The sequence below is a fragment of the Streptopelia decaocto genome, assembly GCF_964273445.1.
Source record: "Streptopelia decaocto genome assembly, chromosome: 13".
NCBI classification, from domain to species: Eukaryota; Metazoa; Chordata; class Aves; order Columbiformes; family Columbidae; genus Streptopelia; species Streptopelia decaocto.
The window spans coordinates 10811029-10829664 of NC_138668.1; the positions used below are offsets into that span (position 1 = coordinate 10811029).

At 44.3% G+C, this 18636-nt stretch overlaps 1 protein-coding gene across 2 annotated transcripts in view; it reads left to right on the forward strand.

Annotated features, from left to right (window-relative positions):
* The first annotated feature begins 10810 nt into the window (after window positions 1-10810).
* The window catches only part of CARHSP1 (calcium regulated heat stable protein 1), a 32946-nt gene continuing 25120 nt past the window's right edge, over window positions 10811-18636 (forward strand). Inside the window, exon 1 of one of the 2 annotated variants that reach the window (XM_082064827.1) lies at window positions 10811-10865. The gene's annotated coding sequence lies outside the window, so the exon portion shown is untranslated. Of the gene's footprint in view, window positions 10866-16121; window positions 16141-18636 lie in introns of those variants that run through there. The other variant, XM_082064828.1, reaches the window with a different exon arrangement.

The following is an 18636-nucleotide window of genomic DNA, read 5'->3' on the forward strand; positions in this document are numbered from 1 at the left end:
AGCATCCTTCTTACAGCAAATTCTAGTCTGTCAGCCTGGAATTTGAGTCTGCAGGTGGAGGATTAATGGAAAACCACAAGGTTACTGTCCTTAACAGGAGGAAATTTTAAAAAGAGGCAAAGAGGAGCACTGCATTACTGTTGTCACCTGGATATACCTCTGATACACAGAGAAAACCCGGAGAAGAACAGGAGCCGCCTTCTTTTTTTGGTGCTTTTGTGTGACTTTGATTCTCTGGGTGAGAACACTCCCATTTACTTCAGCTGAAACTGGAGTAAGTCCTGGGATCATCTTAATCCGTAATTGAACTGAAAACGGTGTCATTCTGAAAAAATCGGAGCTGGTAAGTGCTTCATGCCTATTTTGTCTGTTTTCAAGAGGCTTAAGGACGTAAAACACCTCTTGAAGCTGTCTTCATCATTAATACGTACAAAACTGAGTATGTATGCCTATGGGGTTATTGTTCCTAAACGTTATCGTACGGGGGTGGCTATCTATAGACTCACTGTGAAATCTTTTCCAGAGTGTCAAAAGATATTTAGAGATTAACAGAAAGGAATTAAACATCTTAAGACAGCTACGTGGCTGCAAAAGGAGAGAGCTGGTTGAGCTGGAAACTGACCTGATGAACTAGTAGAAAGTGTTCAGCTGATTTCCTTCTAAAAATATAATTCAAACAAAGCACCTGGGAATTTCTCATACTTTTGCACTGGTGGAAAGAGAGTAAATATAGGAAATTCCCTGATCAGAGCACCCTTATCTTGACCTTTTCCTTATCAGCTGCCATGATGGTGGCATAAAAAAAAAATGCAATATTCCCTAAGAAAATAACAAAGATCTGACATTTCTGCACCCCAGTTTCCAGCTCCCTGAAGTTCATCATAAGCAAAAACCACAACCATTTTTAGGCTGCCATCTCTGTGCAAAGATCTTTCTTATGCTTCCATTCTTTTCCTGTTTCATACACTAGTGTCATACAAACACAAAATCCTTCTCTCCTTACATTTATCGTGCAAACAGGAATTCCTCTTTATTTTTTTTTTTTAATGTTGCATTAATGCCTCCAAATTTTCTGAAAACAACAGAAAAATGTTGGACTGCATGATTTTTATATATATATATATATATATATATATATGTGTGTATATATATATATGTATATGTATATATAATAAAATAAAATACAGAGCCAGGGGTTCACTCCCCTCAAATAACTAAAGAGTAAAAAAAAAAGCTGTGATGTCTGGTCCTGTATGCCCAGTTCCCATTGTCAAAGGGTCCCAGACTGTTACTACAGAGAGAATACTCCTGAACCATTTCTCTGTGCTATGAAAAATAGCCATTAGTTAAAAGGAGGAAATGCGATAACTAAAAGAAGCAGATGGTGTAAACACTCCTGTTTTAACCCTCCTTTTCCTCCTGCCCCTTCCCCCACCACGGGAGTAGGAGGAGGGGGCAGCTGGGGAGATACTGAAGGCTCAAGCTGCCTGTGTAAGTGAAACTTGAACTTTTAAAGATGCAGTTTTCTTAAACAGCTCTCTCTCACATGGGCAGGAAGCAGTGAAATGATGGCAGCAGATTGGGAACAAGGTAGCTAAATGTTTCCTGTTCGCTTTATCTGGTCAAAACAAAGGGGTTGGGAAGTATTTCCTCTTGCCGCTGAGATTATGGTCGTTGTTGGGAAATGCGGTACGTTTAACGTCATCACAAAGGCCTTTCTGGCTAATCAGAGCCAAGAATAATGGTAACCAGCCCACTCTGCTGCAAAATATTCTAGTAGCTCACTGGTGCTACAACAGCTTCTGCAGAAACAAGGTCACACGAACACAGTGGAACTTGGTGTGAGCACTGACCTCAGCAAGGCACCAACTCCAGTAACTGATGAGTTTTCTGGCTGAGCTGTATCTGTATCACCCTCACAGTCGTGCTGGATCCTTCCCCCAGCAGTGACTATGGGTCAGTCTCCATAGACATTCACCTAAAGGAGATGGCACTGCCTGAACATTTTACTTATTTGTCAGTCCTTTTTACTTTGAATTTGTACAGCAGATTTTGACTTGACTTTGACCAGCGTTTCTGAGCAGTTTTTCCAATATTTGATCTCCTGATGAAAATCCAAAATTAGATTAACACTTTTTATTCAGTTTTCTAATTGTCAAGTTCTTTGTCAGTGTTTGGTCTTGCCTTGTACACAGATTTGCAGAAAGTACATTGAATTATGTGCATCAAGGATTGTTTACATTTCCTGTACCTTACGTGAATGCTTCTGCTGATATAAAATACAGAAAGGGAGCACATCTGTTCCCACTCAGTGCACTGCTCCCATGCATTCAACTGAATATTGACTTACAAGCTGAAATGGTTTGTTGTATTGGGACCCTCTTTTCGCAATTATTGGAAGGATTTCCTCCCAGGTGGATACAGCGGCAGTTTAAATGGAGAAGCATGCAGTTATACAGGAACATGACTGCTGATGTCCCCATGCATTTTCCATCCCAGTAAACTAATATCTACTTTCTTATCAGGCACCTGATCCATAAAAGTACTCTCTGAGAACTATACAATCATATTTAAGCATGTCCACCTTTATCAGCTCATCCTTTTCATCTTCTTGCAAGAAGCTGACATCAGCTGTCACTATCCTGGACATAATCCAAAGAACTGGACAACAGTCTTTATTGCACAGCACTTTGAAATAAATCACAGCTACATTTTTTCCTAGTCCCTATTCTGTTCTGCAGTAGAGAAATATGAAGTGCCATGAAAAGTACCTGTGAATGTTGTGGAAAGCATAACCAAGCTGCTTGCATAAGGACAAGCTGCAGCTGAAAAAACAACAGCACCACTGTTGGGTGGGTGGGCATAATAAACCAAATCAATTCTGTTGCTCTGTAAGGAGAACTTTTTATCCTTGTATACATCATTCCCCTCTTTCTGCAAATCAGAATTCTCACTGAATCTCTTTCAAACCAATTTTTGATGCCCTTTGAGTCATCACAAAATAAATCCCTTCTATTGTTTAGACACAAGTACTTGCATCATGCTCTAAGTGTCAAATGCAGAGTATAAAACCCTGGGCCCAAAGGAAAGCTGTGCTAATGAACTATCACAGTTAAACTTACATCCATGGGGCCCATAAGAGAAACAAAAGGGTAGGGAGCACTATTGTCTGTTAACATTGCCATCCTCAACAAATTTTTTCTCTAGCTGCTGAATGCTTTATGAGCCTTGCTTGGATTGCATTGGGAGACAAAAGAAATTTTATTATTGGCTTCAGTTAGAGCAAAATAATTTCCTAGGAATTATTCTCTGCAGCAAAAGGTGTCATAAAACTCAGCACTTCACCAAAGATATGGAGGCATTCTTCTGTCTGAATTGATTGGAGCCAACATCTGGAATGTGTAGCTCTTGTGGATCTGTGCGGTCTTCAGTCTTGGAGCTCTTTGTTGATGCAGTTCCTTTTTTTAAGAACAATCCAATTTTTATGAATCCAGTTGTTAAGGAATTACAGCATTATCCGTTGATGAGGGGAATCTGCTGGATGAGGAGAGTCCAGTACTCAAGACCCTCTTCAGATGACTTGTACAGTCTATTTGGGCCAACAGAGACCAGCTGAGAGACAGGCACTGAAGAACAGTCTTTTCTCTCCTGGGAATCACTGTAGTTGGAGGTTCCCATGTTCAGCCTGAGTGTCCTGTCCCTTCAGCTATTAAACAGTGGAAAAAATACCAACCCTCCTCAGGCTATTGTTTTGCAGAAAGCAATGGGTTAAATATTTGGCTCCTGAAGGGTTAGGAGTCCCAGTCAGAGAAGGTGGAGCACTTGGCTGAAAGTACCGAAGTTCTTTTCCAAAGGTGACTTCAGATACACCTTTTGTGACTTTCTGTCACTTTTATTTCTTATATTACATCAGCCCATGCGTACCCCACGTGGTTATAAAACAAATGGTGTAACTTACTGGCTGGCCAAACCTAAAACCTGTGCCCACTTTTACATGCACCCACTGCATGATTCGTACATGCCAGCTCTGTAAGCAAACAACTCTTAGATGTTCTTCTGCACCAATAGAATTTATAGCTGTCCACTGCCCTCCCAGAAATAATTTTGCCTATTTCAACTTTGTAAAAGTTTCCATTTCATTTAATTCTAAGTACAAAAATGCCACCAACATGAAGGAGATAAAGAGAAGGCTTTATAAAAGCCAGTTTATTTCAAGGCAATCTACCCCTTTTATTGCTTCAATGTGCCTCTAATGGAACAGGGAAGAGAATTCTGCCTCCCCAGTTCATTTCCTAGCAAGCGTAGCTACTTACTGTTTGGTGTGAAAAGCCTTTGCAGGTCTCCAGCACTGCCTGATTGTGCTTTCTGAGACTCTTCAGACTTGTATCTAAAAAAAGAATTGATTAGGAGGATGAATGCCATGTCTGGTCATTAAATATTTAAACCTGGCAGGCTTTCAGGAGTGGTAGGCTTGCTAGCCCATGAAAACACCCTTGTTTTGCCAGACCTAACTCACCATTGTTAGTTTTCAGAAGACTTGAGGTAATGTGTACATGAGATTTTATAACCAGTGGTTTTAAGAGAAAATGAAGACTGAGATGCAGACAGGGACTGTGCCTTTAATTGTGTCTTATAAATTGGAACAAGTAATCATGCATTAAGAAATGTAGCTGGGAGAATGCATTTTTCTCTCCCTGGTGTGCGAGTGGAAAGGCTACTGGGATCAATGCCAAGATGAAACAAACACAAATACTCTAACCCATATATCACACTGATCACAAACACAGGAAATAGCGTCTTGTTGTATGGACTGTGAATAAGTTTCTGTGGCAAACTTCTGGATACAGAAGTACAGCGAATCCTCTAGATGCTAGAACACTGGAGTCTTGTACTGATTGCTCTTCATCATCTTCTTTTCCATCTCTGTTTTCTTTCACTCAATAGTTTGTTTTGTTTTGTTTTTGGTTTTTTTTGATCCACTTGTTGACAGTTTTTTCTTGCTGTGCAGGGTGTTGCAGTTACAAGCATTTTGGAACAATGTAGCTGCCCGGTCAATTCTTACTGCTGGTAAGAGCCAGTCTTTTTCCAAAAGAGATAACAATCTCAGTCCTAGAGATGTGAAGATATTTATGTTACTTTAATCACAGCTATCACAAATAATCAACTGATAATGAACAGAGCTCTTTGCAGGATGTAAAGTTTAAGCACAGACATGACCTCCGCGTGCAGTTTGGGATCTAAACGGAATGGGCGAACTGGGAAAAGAGGAGAATGGTGCACACTCTGAAGATGTCCAGATAGTGAGGGAATAGGAAACATCTTAACCTGTCCATGAAAATCATCAGCCTTTGTATTTCAGCTCCTAACAGCTGCAGCTGTCATGTGTTCAGGGGATGCTGCTATCCACACACACGGTGTTTGTGGTTTTCTTCCAGGCAGTTGCCATCTATCAAGGCAGACCATTAAAAACAACCCAACCCACCCATGCGATAGGATTGTTCTGTAGGCTCTTTGTCATGGCAAATATTTTGCTGTGTGTTCATTTGGACAGAGCACAGCTTTCATTTTGGGTGTTTTGCTATAATTAACCATCAGGATGTCATCATTATGAATTATGTAATCATTATCATCATAATTCATTATTATGAATTATGAATATTATTATCCAGTGTGTGATTAAAAAAAAGTACTTAGATAACTACAGGTAATGCAACGTGATATATATGCTACATTTGTAAAAGACTGACTCAGTAGTCTGGTTAACTAGCAGACCTTTTGATCATGACATCTCTCAGAATTAGTAAAGTATGAGTCAGTTTGAACTCTGTTTCTGTTTTAAATTGGAAATCTGTATAAAGGCCATAGTAATGTTTGCCGAGCAGCTGCTTTTATATTTTGTATTACAAAAAGTAGCTTCCTAATTCACTGCTATATACTAGTGAGATGTAGTGTGTTAGTGTCTCTCGTGACATACAGTAGTTTGTATACTCAGAAGGATAACCACTGTCAGCTATCTTAATGATAGCTTTGTGCCCTGCATTGCTCTTGTAGATTAATTTCTCCTTAATACACTGTACCTTAGAAAGGAAACTTCAGCTGGGAAGCTGCATCTTGTCTTCAAATGTTAATGCCCGTTGTCTCTCCATTCCAGGCCTGACCCTCCAGCATGTGTAATGCAAAACTTGGCACCGGCTCGTGTGGATTCTTGTCAAGGACAGAAATCAAGCTGGCTTCTTGGCTTCTGATGGCAGTTCATAGCAAACAGACCTGTTTGTGGCTGCAGTGCTGAGTCTGCTGGGGCATCGACTGAAAATACAGGTGAGGCTTTCCGGGAGGGCAGAGGCTGAGGCGGCTTGAGGATGCGAGTCTCCATGGAGCAGCTGGGCAAGCAGAGGTGCCCATGAGGCAGCTTGTGCTAATGATTGAGAGTACACATAAACAACAGGAGTAAGGGAAGATGTTAACTGAAGAGGAAGCAGGGGAGAATATTTTATTTCCGACAAGTAGTCAGTATTTACTAAATAAGAAGTAAACAGCAGAATAAACAGTTCTTCTTTAAGGCTTTGTTTTGCTGCTGAAATGCGAATGCCTGTTGCATGTGAAGTAGAAACACAGAGAAGACATGACATATTGGTCTTAAAATACCACAGTTTCCTTGGAGCTTACCTTTCTGAAAAGCTCAGATCTCAGTGTTTCTGTTTCAGCACAATCCATATACATTATTTTTTCCTGAAGTGAAAAATCAGTGTCCTTATGACAGTGAAAACAAGTGATCTGAAATAACAGGTTCAAGAGCTGAATATTAGGTGACTGCATCAGTACCAATGGACAGACAACCTGACTGACCCTAAAATATTTGGTAGCTGTGTAGCTGCTGTCCGATTTCATTAAAACTGTTCCTTTGCTCATGACAAACATTGCCTTTCTTTAGAAGGAGCAGAACCTGAAGACATGCTAGCCAAGAGAAAAAATGTTCTGGACTGTGCCTCCTGCCAAGCTGTTCACTGGTGACTCTGGTATGAAGTCCCTTGCTTCCTAACAAAGACAACCAAATTTCACCTATATGCAAATCATGGGAGGAAGGGCCTGGAACTGTTTTAGTATAAGAAAGAGAAGAATTAACATAAGAAAGTGAGCCTGCTAAAGGTCAGCTTGTGCCATCTCTCACTATTTCACTAGCCAAGTGAAACAGCCAACTGGCCAAATGAAGAGTTAAGCAATACCTGTTCGGTAGGGTTTTGGTACAGCTTCCAGCAGTACAGAATGGGAGGTGAGTGCAACCTGGAGCTGACTTACTCCTTGTCCATGATATGTGTCTCACGCTTGGCCGTGAGGGCCTGGAACTTGTTTTTCACCATGTTATTAAGAATAATCTGATTTTGATAACTAAGTTTTGGGGCTAAATCCTCCCTTTGAGGGAAAGGTGGAAAGATGTTTGACTAAGGTCTTGTTGAGAAGGTTGTGTTAGCGCTACTTTTACTACACTGTGTTATTGATGACTACATGGCAATTTGGGACTTTTTTTTTATTGTTTCAAATTTCTGTAAATTATTCGCAAAGTTATTTGTATCTGTAGTTAGCATTAACTGAATTCTGAATCGGAACCACACGGAGAGATTTGTTTCTTTGTGACCATTTTTATTCCCCTGGGCTTGCTGCTTTGATTTATCTGAGAACAGCAAAGATGTCCTCAATTCCTACGCTTTGCAAACTGAACAGAACTCATCCGAAGCATGATTCAAAATTACAGATGATTAAGATAGTGAGAGCACACAATAACTTGTCAGACACCTGGTATGAAAAAATTGATCTTGTAAAAGAGAATGACTGTATCCTGTTGTGTAGTAAACAGCTTTAAGTGAAAGGCAGATCACGTGCTTTTGGTTTGGCACATTGGTGTTTCATTGCTCAGTTTCCAGTCGGCATTGTGACTGGACATGAGAACGTAAAGTGCAATGGAGCACTCTGGACTGAAGCAAACTTAGTATGTCATGTATTCAAGGAGCTAAGGGTATTTTTCCTCCTGTTATTCTCTGCTGCAATCAGATTGCTCTAAGAGCTTGCTGCTAATTTCCAGGCATGGTTCATTCATGTCCAGTCTACACTCTTTGTGCTTGTGCCAACCACATATTTTAGATTAAATAGCTCCAAAAACAGGAACTGGTATTCAGGATTGCCTTTGCAATGTGTGGAGCTGTCCTAGGCTAATTCATGCCTTTCTAATATAGGTGGACAATATTTGCCCTATGCCAACTACCAGCACCCATCTAATTATTTAAGCTGTTCAGTACACCTCACATCCCTGTGCAGCAGCAAGTCTATATTACCTGTCTTTACTAATGAATCACTTTAGGGGCTGCATTTTCCCCCTACACACTCATTTCCTTGACTCAAATTGCATAAGTAAGTGCACTTCGAATACTTTAAATGAATGGTGATATCACGGTGCTGTGTTATCAAGAAATCCTAATTTTTTGTCTGTCAGGACTGCTGAGGGTAGCGCTCAGTCCCTGCAAGAGCCCAGAGCTGAGTAAGCAGGGGACCAGCCAGCAGGCAAGCAGAGAGGCAGGAGAACCCCCCAGCTCTGGGCCACCTCCTTTCCTCCTTCTGAGGGTGAAGTGCCCTTTGCTGGCCCAACCCAACAGCCGTGGCCTTGGGGAGGGTTCCCAGCCCTGCCTGCATCCTGGGAAGGAGCCAACACCGCCCTACTGCTGGCCACGCCAGGGACAGAGAGAGCAAGGTAGGCACGCATGCTGAAAATGATTAACTGGTCATTAGTAATTGTATTGAGGGAACGGAGAAGGGGAGAAACACAAGCTGGAGTTCAGGAGGAAGCTGGAACCTCTCATCTCCAGCAGCTGGTGAAAAAAGCCTCAAGCAAAATCCCATTTCCTAACTGTGGTAGCTGGGGACATGCACAAGCACATGGAGGCTCCCCCAAGCCCACGATTGTGTAGCAAAAACAAACCTGGTGACTGTGGGCATACGTTGTAATGTATCTCCCACAGGTCATGCATTTCTGTTTGGGAAGAGGAGGGAGAGAGGGGAAAGGAAGCGGGATGATTCACAAGTGCTGAACTTTTGGGGAAAGCACAGCTGTTATCCCAGATTGGGGAGATGGCTCTGAACAGTGCTTACTTATGGTGTGCTTTTCCCTTCATCCTCCTCCACCTCAAAAAAATCAGTCAGTTTTGCCACATAAAGCAAAAGATAAAAGATTTCCAGGAACAAAATTGATGTTTTAAACAAGAGAAGTCATCAGTGTATTGCTGTATATGTTACAAAGGGTGAGATCTTGTGTGGAACAGAAGCAGACGAAGAGCTAAGATACTTTGGAAGATGACTGTGTTGTTGATGTAGGAACCTGGTTACTTCATTTTGTGTGATCTCTTCTAGATCCACTGTCTCAGATCATGTTATAGGACTTGCGTTTTCTTTTCCTTGTGAAAAAAGCCCTGCTAAAACCCAGTTGTGCAGTTTTACCAGAAGTGGCACACTGCTGCTTCTTCTGTGATTATGGTTAGCTAAAGGATTGTATACTTGTATCTCCTATAAATCGTACCTTTGTGATTATATGAGGACATGCTTTGTCTGGGACCTGTATATGGAAAAGAACCAGAAAGAATTTAGTGCCTAAGCTACCTTTTCCAAACCATGTTCTAAAATACTGGGGTTTATTATCACTAGGAAAATTGTGCACAGATGAAAGCACTGTGAAAACTCCGCTGACCGGGTACTGGATGAAGACAATTCTCTCTGCTCTGACATATTTCAGTGATTCTTGTGTTCCTAGTAAATGCGTGACAATTAACTGAGAGTTCCTGCTCATCTCTGTCCTGTACTGTCTCACCAGTAGTCCTGCTGCAGCTTTGACTTTCAGGCTCTGTTGTGGCAGCTCTGGTTCGTGCAGGAGATGCCAAACACATGTGAATGATGCTACTACAGAGCACGTGTTGGGGCTTGCTCATGGGCTTGTGCACAGCTCAGCTCCTCACCCCTCCTCCTTGCAAAATCCAGGAAAATATACCAGGATTATTCTTCTGTAACTTCGTTTGGTTTTACTGAGCACTCTGGCTGTATCATCCTGATTTTAACAGCGTTTTCACTTCACTATGGCCAATTGTGGTGGTCTCGGTGGCTGTTACGGGGAGAAAAGCCCGTGTGTGGGGTGAGGTGCTCTGCGTATGTGCTTTCTGTGGGGAGGAAAAAAAAAGGAATAAGCTTTTCTCCATGTTCTTCGTCAATAGAACAAAAAAAGCAAGATTAAATTGGAGTAATGGTGGTTCAGACTTAAACAGTAGGAGAAACTTTCAAACAGCAACTATAGTTAAACACCAGGATAGATTGCCTAGGGATGTTTTGGAATCTCCATGACTGGAGATTTATAAGAACAGGTTATACCAACATCCGTTAGGAATTATTTTGGTATAGTTGATCTTGCCTTAGGGTAGGGGGATGAACTAGATGACGTCTAAAGGTTCCTTTCAGCCCTCTTTCCAATGATTCTATTAAAAATACACGAAATTATTGCATGAAGAATTGAGTTTGTCACCGTGGGAATTGCAGGGGGAATAAAATTACACGTAGAAAAGCAGAGTCGATTTAGTTAAAACGCATCTGCAGACGCCAACTCGCGGCTTTGTGTCCCGAGGCGGGTGTCCCCGAGCAGTCCCGCTGCCCGTGGGGGCGGCCGGCGGGCAGGGGTGACCGGGGCGGAGCGGGGCTGCGGGGGGGGCAGTGGCCGGGGCGGAGCGGGGCCGCCAGCCCGGCCCACCCGCCTTATAGCGCGGGGCGCTGGGCGGCAGCACCGCCCCGAACCCGGCCCTGCCCGCAGCGGCTGCCGCGCCCGTCCTGCCCTGCCCGAGGTGAGCGGGGGGCGCCGGGGTGGGGGGTCCTGGGCTGCTTTTGCCGCTGGTCGTGGGTTTTCCCGAGTGAGGAGCGGGACGGGGGCGATGTCGGGAAGGTCCGGTCGCTCAGCGCCCGGAGTGCGGGGCGGCCGGGGCTGAAACGCCGCCCGAGGGGGAACCCGAGGCGGGTGCGCCTGCTGGGACCTGCGGCGTGCGCGGCTCCGCGCTCCTTTCGCTGCATTCATTTCACTGACGATATTGGGGCTAATTTGCTCCCTCCCTTTTTTTTTAAACACTTATTTGTGCCTTTTTTTTTTTTTTTTGTTCCACTTAGGATCTTGGGATGTGTCATTGTTACAGTCAGAATTGCTTATTGTACAAACCGTGAGAAAAACAAAACATGCTAAATAAGAGCTTTCTCCCACCAGGAAGGAAGAGGTCAAACAGCACTGGTTGCTTAAAGGGTTGCTTCAAAACTTCGTAGTCTTGCTAGAGAGTCTGTTGCCGAGGCACGAACAGCTCGCTCTTACAATCAGCACCTCTGTTTGTTAAATCTGGGGAAAGCAACCCTTATTTTGTGTTCTCTTTGTGTGTTGGATGTGTGTGCATGTCACTTCTTGCCTTTGTAGAGAAGCCTCTGAGCTTAATCTTTGGATCTGTGCCTCCATTTGGCTTTTAGGGAGGGGATTTTAAGTTCTTTTCTGTCACTGTTTTTTTCTGGAACTGCAAAGCTACTTCTGAGAAATGTTTGCAAAACCTTCTGTGGTGCCAGATTTGATTCTTGGAGAGCCTGAGAAAATTTTAAGGCTGCTCTAGTGTGAGATTGAGAAGGGTTTTTTGACTGCTTTTCTTTACCTTCACCTTCTGATTATTATATTATGTTTGGCAAACATATTGTTTCCTTCTGTTGATTATTAATGGAAGATAGCAAGTCCTACAGATGTAGCTGCAGAGGGCTTGCAATTTCACGAATGCAGCTTAGAATCTTGTTAAATCTAAAGAAACTTAACTAACGTAGTAAGGGTAATATTTTTTAAACGTATGCATATATGAAGACTTTCTGTGTTAACAGAAAAGAATGTGTGTGCCAAAGGAACCATGGGGAAGATGTGACTGTTCTCTGGCAATGGGTATATTCTCACATGCTACGTGGGGGTGTAAAAGGAGAGAAAACACATCTCTTATGAGTGGCCCTTTGCAGGGGCAGAACTGAGGCTGGTGCTTATCCCACAGCCCTGTGTGCATCGTGACACCCACGTGTGATGTCACTGTCCACGGTTGTGCCACCTGTCTGTCCCCACTGTGTCCTGTGTACCTGGCCACAGGTGCCCTCTCTGCTGCCCTGAGCTTCTGTCGCTGTGGTTTGCCAGTGGTTCTGAACACTTTGACCAGCATCATCCTCGCCTTTACCTGCACGCATGTATGCACAGAACTATTTGCATAGTGGTGCACTTTGGGTGAATCCAGTGTTCATATACACTTGCACCGTGAATATGAATGTATCCTCTGCTAGAAAAGCTCCCTTACAGCAAACTGGCAGACCATGTTGGTGTTACACTACATGAAAAGTATTTTTTTGGATGAAATGTGGTGTGGGAGGTTATATCTAGATGACAGGACCAGCAGGCAATGGCCAGGGATGTTCTCGGTGCTAATCCTGGAAGTGGCGGAAGAAATTCCTCACCCGTTTCCATTTCACCATGAGCGATCTGTGGGGTGCAGAAGTAGATGGGACCTGCTGGTTGTGGCTGGGGGGCTTCAGGGTGAAAGCTGTTACTGATTTCACCTTTTCATCTATATTTGTCTCAAGTTTCCATCTGGAACAATTTTTGGATCACTGCTGGTGGGGTAGACTCAGCAGGGATTGATAGTAATTGCCTGCAACTTGGAGGAAAGCTGAGGATCATCATTAGCGAAACTGAATGAGCTCATAATTGTTCAAGTCTGTGCTGGTAAACATTCTGGGTGTTGGTGGCCAGAGCTGACGGTTAATCTGTCCTTCATCTGGAAGGTTTCTGACAGAAACTAAGGAGATGAACTGAGTTTGAAAAGTGCAAAACGCATCAACTTCTGCCTTGGAGCAGGGGAGGGCAGCGAGTCCATGGGAGCCCCTTCCCTGGGGCTGGGGGCTGGGAGCAGCGTTCTGCACAGCAGAGGAGCAGCAGTCTTTGAAGAGGAGCAAAGGAGTGAAATGGCATGGTTTGGTTTTCTTTTTCTGCACTACAGCTTTTCAAAAACAAGCAAACAAAAAATCTTGCTCTTTGCAACAGGTTGACGTAGAGAACCAAACAAAAAGAAAGAGCTGAAAGGCTGTTGAGAAATGAGCGATGCAGAGCAATGATTTGGGTTTGCTTGTGTCACTCCCCACTGCAGTTCAAATAAAATGAAAAATCGAAAGCATTCATCGGACTGACTGCTTTCTCTTTTCTCTCAGGGCAGGGCAGAAACAGTTGGTTTGCTTCCTTCTGTCTCAGTCTATTGTGTGTTCTTCACACCCAGGCAGCCCCCTGGCCGGATCAGCGATCTCCATTTCCGCTGGTGTCTGCTCGTTCCATCCATCGCTGCGGGTCGGTCGGTCTCTGGGTCTCACGGGGGGAAACTCAGCGCCTGGGGAAGCAGCCAGAGCCTCGCGCTGCTCTTTCAGTTCTGTAATTTTGTTCCGCTCAGCCGGCCTCTACTAGCTAGGTAGTGGTTTGAGGGCTTTTCTTTGTGTCTGTTCTCCTTTTCCATGACGTGTGTGTGGATATAGCTTGTGTGATATAGCCCACGTTCTCAGGAAGAGTGCTGAATGAGGCAGTGAATGGTGTTTGTGCAGCTAACAAAGATAGTGCTGCATACATGGCATTGAACTCTCCCTGTTGCCGCGTTGCTTCTCGCACAGTCTCTGCTTTCTGAGAATAAACAGCTGCCTTTTGGTTTTTGTAAACAGGCACAAGCGAGATCACTTTGGAGGAAGACTTTGCCTTTTTCCCCTCAGGTAGTTACTAAGACAAAATTACATTAAGAAAGATGCAGAGACGGGAACCGCTCTTTGTGTGGTGCAGGAAGACACTTAGCTTCCATTTCTGTCATTTTTGGGGGCATGTGGAGTGCATTAAAGTGGCGCTTCTGTCGTTTGCTCTCCCCCAGGGAAGCTGTAAAATACCACGCGAGTCACGTCGCATCTTCTCAGGCTTGGCCGTAGGGCTTAGGGATAAATGTGGCGTGGGCTCTGCCCTGGGAGCCTGACCTGCGCTAATGGACAGAGCTTGTACGCCCTGAAAACCCCTCCCGCCTCCCTTAAATCACATTTGCTTTGAGTGGTTCCTCTGCTGCAGTCTCACCCTCTGGTTTCAGAGACATGCGGATTCTTTATTTGCCATTGGTTTGAGGCTGTTGCACAGCTACTTTTTTTCACTAGGTCGATTTAAAATATAGATAAATAATGAAGTAACCTAAGAAGTCCTTTTAAAATAACGATTGAGTATCTTGGGGCTAATGACACTTGCATTAAGAGGTTGCTGCATTATTAATACAATTTGGAAACTGAATAGTAATCTAAAGGAAATGAACATTAAATTTTTGACCCATTATCTGTGATGTGAGTGTTATGCTCTGCTGGCTAATCTGACACTTGTCTTAAGTTCTGCGTTTCTTCAGGGAAGAGCTGGAGATAGGGTGAAGGTCTCGACAGATGTTTAAATACTACAGCGTTTCAAGGGCAGCAAATGTGAATTTGGCCTTTGGATTCTTGCCGGGCTGTTGGGGTAATAATTCTGTTCGGTGGCCTGTGACCACACGTTTCACCTAGCAATGGGGCCTGCGGAGGGAAACTTGGGCTCGAGCTGCAGCCTCCCCTTTGGAAGGTGATCAGATAGTGGAGTGATAAAAACACAGAGAAAACAAAATAAACCGTAGCTAAATCCCTGGATGGCTTTCCACCGAGAGCAGCGCTGCGGGGAGGGCTCTGTTACAGTTTTCTGGAAAAAGCATGTGCACCGTGTTCCTCACCCCGATGGCTCTGTGCCTGATCTGATCACAGACCGCTTTGTGCGGGACAGAGGGAAACGGAGAACCTTGACCTAACAGTTTCTCTTGAATATTAAACGATGCTGGTCTTTTGCCATGCCTCCTGAGCTGCGCGTAACTTTGGAAGCGGCAGAGCATTAAGAGCTAAGGCTGATTCCAGGACGAAAACCAAAGTCTGTTTGTGCTGCTTGGAGCGGGAGCTGGTGAGGTGACACGCTGGGGACTGGGGTGGGAGGCCAGGCTGGGTCCAGCGCTGGTGGAGCTGCGAGACACAGTGGGGTGTGGGCAGCGTGGTGGGCACTGCCTTTTGTGCCCCGAGGCAGCGGGTCTCCCTCTTGCTCAGCCGCATGTCGTGTGCTGCATGTCACAGCAGTGGTGTGTGTGTCCCATGGTGAGGACAGGCTGATGGTGGGTGTGGAGACACAGCTGTGATTGCAGCTTTTGGATGACTAACAGTAAAAAAAAAATATATATATATATATATATACATTTCTGTGAATCGAAGTGTGAGCCTCTGCTTCCAAAGGGTGTTTGCACAGCTGGTCATGAGCAGGGAGGTTTGTGGCCAGCGCAGCATCTGATGTTCACCTTGCGTTCCCAGGCTGGTCCGGGCAGGGCTGGCGTGTTCTGTGATGACAGCTCTGCCACGGGCAGTCACATTGCTTTCCTTCAGACAGCTCTGCATCTTAACAGCTTTTCCAGGAATGCTCCTTTTCCCAAGCTTTCAAATTCTTCGCCACTTGCTGTTTAAGAGACTGTCCAGACAAGGAGTAGTCTGCGTCCAGGAAATAAACATTTAATCTCGCCTGTCCAGTTGGGGAGGAATTTTCTTTTTATGTTAATACTTGTTTAATGTTTGGTTTGTTTACATTGCACAGCTAGTCAGGTTGACCAAGGCATGCTAGTGATATGGACTATATTGTTTTATGAGCTCCGTGTTCTCAGTGATTATCGTTTGATGGTGTTCTCTTGGTGAGATGATCTCAGAAGGCTGGTCAAAGGCACTGCCTGTTTTCAGTGAAGTTAGTTACTTGATTCAAGTAAACCACAGTCATGGTTGCAGCTTCTTGACAATTACTTAAAAGGGTAAATGAAACTGCCAAACAGCAACCTAAAAGAATTTCCTGTTTACAAAATTTAGACCTGCTACTGGGGTGTAAAGAAATGATTTGGATTTTTTCAGCCAGCTGAGCAAGGCAGTGCCTGTCGGTGCGGTGGCATGTCCAGACCTGGAGCTCTGCTGACAACAGCCGGGAAAGGCAGAATTTACCCAGCTGTGTGGGCTGTGAGTCTATTTCCTCTAATATTTGGAGAAAATCTATCAGTGGGGATTATGAAACATGGTGATAGCCTGTTCATAGAGCCTCTTTGTGATGGAGACTGGTAGGAGAAGTTCTCAAAGTATTTCTAAGTATTTCGCATGGTGAGTGTTTCATTTTACTGGTAGGGGAGAGAGTAAATAGAGTGAATATTTGTATTTGCTTTCTGCTTTATGGTCTTACGAAAAGTGTGTCTGAAAAGTGATCTTACACAAGGCTCAGTCTCTGAATAAACATGCGGTTTGTCTCCGTGCAGAAAGGCTGCTTTTCCCTGTCCCAGGAACTCTGGCAGAGTCCTAAAAATTCTTCTCACCGATGTTGAAAACACAGGTTGTAGAGGAAAGAATGTATCTGCATCTATATCTGTGCAGCTCTACTGTCTTCTGATATGTGAGGTTTTTTTTTTTAATTTCAGTTTTACTTTTCCCCAGTACCAGGTTTAAGCGAGAAAGGTCTCCCTGGGGACACGAGATGCACTATAGTGTCTTTTACCCACGGTAGTGAGGACCTGAGGAAGGAAAGTCCGTGCTGGAGCCAGGCCAGGCTGCACCTGGCAGAACTGCTGCACAGGCACTGCCGACAGCATCCCAGGGTCACAGTGTCATCGTACCGCTGCTGCACTGTCAGTTTTTCACATGCTGACCTTTCCCATCCTTCCAGCCCTTGGGCTTTTCATGTAGACAAACCTCTCTTGAAAATCCTCACAGAGGAATCAAATGAGAAACAAAGGTAGTGCAGAGCTGTCTTGGCATTTATCACAGCCCCATGGGGAGAAAAGTCTTTTTGCTGGACACTCGCTAAGCTGGTATAATTGAGATCCTAATCAAATTTGTTAAACATTATAATATGGCTGTGCTGCAGTGCTGCCTCTTCCCTGGCACAGATCCTGAGAATGAACACTCCCTCTGGTACCCCACCGATGTGGAGCCCACCAAGACCAGGGTGAACCCACCAGATGTGCACACACCTGGTTTCCCAGTGCAGTGACATGACTTGTTCTGGACGCAGGGCTTGCTCATGAGGCAGGCAGATGTGCAGGCTTACCTGAGGTTTCTTAGATGTGTAGCACCAGGTTTCAAGCAAAAAAAATTCTTAAGGTCACGTAACTGTTAGCACGTGGCCAAACAGGTAAATTCTCCCAAGTAGCAAGTGATAGGACAAGAGGAAATGGCCTCACATTGCGCCGGGGGAGGTGTAGATTGGATATTAGGAAAAAATTCTTCATGGAAAGGGTTGTCAGGTGTTGGAACAGGCTGCCCAGGGCAGTGGTCGAGTCACCATCCCTGGAGGGGTTTAAAAGGCATTTAGACGAGGTTCTTAGGGATATGGGTTAGTGCTAGAGTTGGGTTATGGTTGGACTTGATGATCCTAAGGGTCTCTTCCAACTGAAATGATTCTATGATTCTGTAAATCAAAATAATATTACTCACTACCATTGTTGTGTGTAGTGTTTGCTCTGCTTGTGTGTCCTATTCCCTCTGTTTGCAATTGAAGTAGATACAGCTCTTTGGGGTAGTGACTGCTGTAATACAATGCTAAGTACAATTTTCTATTAAACATGTGCTTCTGTATTGATTTTTAGTTTTGTACCTGAAGAATATACGTGCCTCAAGATTTGTCTGCTTTTTTTTCCAACTATAACAGTTGATTTTTACCTTCCCTGGAAAGCTTATGTTGCGTGTTCCCTTGCTTTGGTGTGTTAATGCTTTTGGCATTAACACAGTAGACATAAATAATAGCGACAGCATCTGTGATTCTGGACAGCTCTGTCCAGTTCCGTGCCCTTCCAGCGCATCGCTGGAGCCACGGCTCTCGAAATCACAGCATGGTAAATAGTTTTGTTGATGTGTAAGTAGGCACGAAATCCAGCCTCGCACACGTGCCTGTGCTGGCGCTGCGGTTTCGCAGGCAGTAAAACACAATACAACTGCTTTTGCCATTTAACTGGCTCTGAACACAGAGGGTGGATGTGCTGAGCCAGAAAGACAAGTTTGTGCGCACACAGTCATCGGGGAAAGCAATCAAACTCCCCGTAGGTCCATTTTCTCGATAGTTGGCTAAGAACGGTGCATTCCCTACAGTAGAGTTGCTGGACTATATATTGGTATTGTAAGCCATTTCTGCGACTAAAAATAATTTTTTCCTTGATGTCTACAGTGTATTATCAATGATATTTTCCAAACTGGAAAACAGGCCAAGGGGACGTGATGGAATGTTTGTATCACCTGTAGTTTCCAGTGGGTTCAGGGTGTTTACTGCAGCGGCTCTGGAGGGTGAGCTGTGGGGGTGTGGGGTGTGTGCTTGGGCTGTGCTGCTGTTCACGCAGTTGCAGATTTGATTGCACCACATCGGGACTACCTGTTTGTCAGAGCAGCCCATCGGGACTATTTGGAGCAGTCTGCTTTCGGGTCTCGTTCCTCTCCAATGATCCAGATTGGCGTGCAACTGGCTCTGAATTTGAG